Source organism: Amblyomma americanum, chromosome 1 (assembly GCF_052857255.1).
Source record: "Amblyomma americanum isolate KBUSLIRL-KWMA chromosome 1, ASM5285725v1, whole genome shotgun sequence".
Taxonomy (NCBI): domain Eukaryota; kingdom Metazoa; phylum Arthropoda; class Arachnida; order Ixodida; family Ixodidae; genus Amblyomma; species Amblyomma americanum.
The window spans coordinates 67,482,211-67,486,097 of record NC_135497.1 but is presented as its reverse complement, the minus strand read 5'-3'; the positions used below and the strand labels follow the sequence as shown (position 1 = coordinate 67,486,097).

Genomic DNA, 3,887 nt, shown 5'->3' with positions numbered 1-3,887 from the left:
TGTGCTTACCAATTACGGCCCGCAATGCTAAAATTATATTGTTTTTGCTTCCATCTCTAACGCGTGTTTGCTGCATTGTTGGCAAAATGCCTAAACAGGTCAGAACAGACAAAAATAAATTACAATATATACCAATTTTGCACTACACTGCGTGCTAGAAACATTTTTAGAGAGTGCCTACAAAACCTTTGCTGTGCGATGTCAGTGCACGTAAAAGAACCCCAGGTGGTCTTAATTCCCAGAGCCCTTCACTATGGCGTCTTTCATAGCCTGCGCCGCTTCGAGATGTTAAACCCCCAGAAACCATAAAGGAAACCTTGGTCACCATATTCATGGGAAAACACTTAATTTGCTGCATTTCTATCGCGCAAAACATGACCAAGTTTAGTGAGGCATTCTTTCTTTTAGAACTTTTGCTTTTGATGCTCAAAGGGGGGATTACAATTTGGAATGAAAGTAATGCTGATGAAAGACAGCAGCTGTTTGGAGCTTGAGTTTTTACATAAAAAGGAGCGGAATAAAGCAAACGCTTTGTAATTCTGCACCGCAGACATTATGCTTGTCATATCTCATATGAAAATGAGGAATTTTTGTGCATGAGAAAAGCAACATTCTAAAGCAGTCAATTTTCTGTTTAAATGTTTGCAACTCTTTCATAGTTGCACCAAATAGAAAAGGCTTAGCACACATCCCAAGGAATCAATAATTAATCCATGCTGAAAATTTCACTGTAATTGCACAAGCAGTTTAAAATTTCATTTTTAATCTCCCTTGGTCCTACATGTTATTCCTAAACAGTAATCTCTTCCCCTTATAAATAAGTTATTACTCCTTAGCATCTATCCAAGTGCAGACATATAGCTACAAAGGAAAGCTATATAGCTTTCACAGAAACTTCATGGTTAAAGAACAATTCAGCCTAGTCCGGGACGTCCGTGAAGTCTTAGGTCTGCAAAGTCTTCACCTCGGACCTGGACGAAATGTTCTTTAACTACGAAGTTTCAGTGAAAGCTGTAAAGCTTTCCTTTTTAACCCTATGGCTGCATATGAATGGATACTAATGGGTAATTACTCCTTTATTACAAACCTACTCCACTTTGGGGGATTCGCTAAAACATTGGACTCTTAAACTGATGTTTCGAACGAAACTTATCCAACATAAATTTAGCTGTTGCAAACAACAGCTAAATTGAGAATTATACTGTCAGAAGAGCACTAAAATGATTAAATATCACGAATTCTTACAACCTCAGAGTGAATTTTTGTAACAGAGAATGCCAACATAATAATCATTCCAATTAAAAAAATGGAAAAATGGTAAAATGGTGACTGCCAACTGAAGTGTGTTTTCAATGCAGTAAGTATGGTTTTAAACATGAATTTTGCACAGAGAGAACAAAACATTACCACCAACATCCCAAACAAGCCTTTCCTAACGAAGAAAATTTTAGCCCAGAAGAAAACATTGATGACACCAGGCTGCTACAGAAGAGCATGTACTCCCGACGCATCCACTGTCACTGGGCTTCAGCTAGCAGGTGCTCAGACAAGAAGGTATCCCTCCAAGACGAATGCTCCCCGTGCATGTCTCCACGCACCTGCCCCATGATGCACATACCTCCAGAGGCTAGGGGCTTCGCAAATCACTCACCGACATAAGGAAGCTGCACAGAGTCACGCAACGACGTGTGTACTTGACTGTGATGGGAGTGAGGTCGTAGCGGAACCAGATGGCAGGCATGATGCGACCCGTGTGCGGGATGGTCACGAAGCTCTGAACACACAGAGAGAAGAGAGAGTGAGCTACTGGCAAGAAGAGATAAAAGCAGAGCTCGAGTGCACACCTTACAGGCATATGTGTACTGCTAGGATTCTATCCGTCCGGCTCGAGACTTTTCATACATTGTGGGAAGAATCTTCATGACATAGTAAAGGGTCTCAATTCCTGTAGCAAGGAGATAAGTATGCATAAGGCTGAAGAGCAAGAAAACTGTTCAACGAAAGACCTGCAATCACGCAGCTCAAGGTGCGACCAGTTGACAAGCCGCTGCATCCTTCGTTGGAAGTTGCTCACCATTGGCTCCAGACTTGTCTATTTCATCCAGGGAGTTGAAACTGCCCTTCACCTCATCAGTCTAGTGAATGCAACAAGAACATATGAAAGCAGACTGCACCACATGGAGATGCAGAAAGGCAAAGGATAAGGCTAAATACTCACCATTTTGACAACAAATGTAGGGTCATGAATTATGTGAGTCCTATAAATCTTTTCTGGCTGCTTAGCAGCTGCATGAGTGGACACATGAAATTTTCCTGGTACCTGAAAATTATGACATTGTATCTTTTTCAGGATGGAAAATATCTAAGAGCATAAGCATGCAGATAAGCCTTTGGCACTAACCAGCTATGGTTCTTAATATTTCATAATCTGGGATTATTCTCAATTTTCATTTTTGCTCACTAAACGTTAAGAAAGGCACTCTGAGAAAGAGCAATGAATAAATGTCACCACAATATAAAATCTGCCGTTTTTTTTGTTTTCTATCAGAGCTTCTAAGAGTTAGAAAAAGAGTTAGTTAAGAGAGTGAGAGTTAGCAAAAACATGTTTTCCCGCACCTTGTGTGTGAAGAACTTTCCCTCAAACCGACAGCCGAAGCCCGCACGTGTCTTCTCAGAATTTTCAAAAAAGCCAGCTTCGTCACGTCCCATGTCATCCTGAATGTCGAGGCCGACAACTGGAAGCATGTATTAATTGCAGTTAATTTCGTGCTCATCAAATGCGCAGGCGACGCACGTACCGCTGCAGTCGAGCTTGAGGAGCGGGATATTGATGGACACGGGGATCTTTTCTGTACTGCTTGGATTGTCTACAGACAGCTCACTGACCCTGCAAGTGTACACCTGTATGATTGGCCTGCACCAATATCTGGCCGAAGCACAATCGGCGGCAGAAATTACAGCTCAGGCGACATGTACGAGAAGAACTCGGACAGGAAGAGGATGTAGATGAAGAAGCAGCTGAAGATTGATATCACAGCGCCAGTTACTGTGGGCTGGGTGAGGTCTTTTGGAATCTTCCCGTAGATATCAAACCTGCACCCAAGATATCAATACCATAAAGTAAATGTGAGAAGCAAGTAACGCCTACAGGGATACCGGTTGCAATCGCTAAATGTCGGCGTCGGACTGCGCCACTATGCTTGAAAGGCGCCGGCATATTATGCGCCCCGCCGCCAGCCTTTTTGCCAGCGCACATGGCGACAGGTGTGAAGATATGCGGTCCTGTGTTGCTAAAGAGTGCATATGCGTACACGTAAGCAGCTGGGCGGATGCTCCCTGAAGGAGGCCGCAGCCGCCACATCCCACTCGTGCCAGCGCAGCACCTTAATTGACCACGGAATGGAATGCAATGGTGGTGTGATCGGCGCTGTATTAAACAAGGACAGTGGGGAGCTCTCGACCACGCAAGCACGGCGCCTGGTGTGCTACGGTCATTTAAAGCATTGTTTTGCTCAAGTGGGTAAAATGCGGCATAGTAAGATTGATAAGAAGAGTGTCATTAATGTTCGCATACATACCTTCTGACATCGAATGCCATGTTTAAAAATCTGTGCAAAAGAAACGTGGCCGGCTAGCAGTGACGACTCGATAGATATGCCGGTACCACCGGTACCACATTCAACGCGGACAGCTGGCCACGCCACGGGCACTGTCAGCGGCAGCACACGGAGTCACGGAGGCGCGGCGAGAGCGACTCCCGCCGGTGCTGCCACTGGCGGCCTCCCACCCACTTGCCGGAGGCTGATTGGCTGCTGGCACTATGCGCGACCGCCGGATGCCCGCGATGTCGGTCGTAACAAGCGTACGCGATAACGATCGTTACGACT

At 44.8% G+C, this 3,887-nt stretch overlaps 1 pseudogene across 1 annotated transcript; it reads right to left on the bottom strand.

The window, feature by feature from the left end:
• Positions 1 to 1,517: 1,517 nt before the first annotated feature.
• On the bottom strand, positions 1,518 to 3,598 carry LOC144101791 (endoplasmic reticulum-Golgi intermediate compartment protein 1-like; annotated as a pseudogene). Its single transcript, XR_013308068.1, has 9 exons — positions 3,579 to 3,598; positions 2,959 to 3,093; positions 2,799 to 2,887; positions 2,617 to 2,735; positions 2,219 to 2,320; positions 2,075 to 2,135; positions 1,845 to 1,945; positions 1,652 to 1,774; positions 1,518 to 1,598 (listed from the first exon to the last, which is right to left on the bottom strand). The product of XR_013308068.1 is annotated as an endoplasmic reticulum-Golgi intermediate compartment protein 1-like (transcript).
• Positions 3,599 to 3,887: the final 289 nt, after the last annotated feature.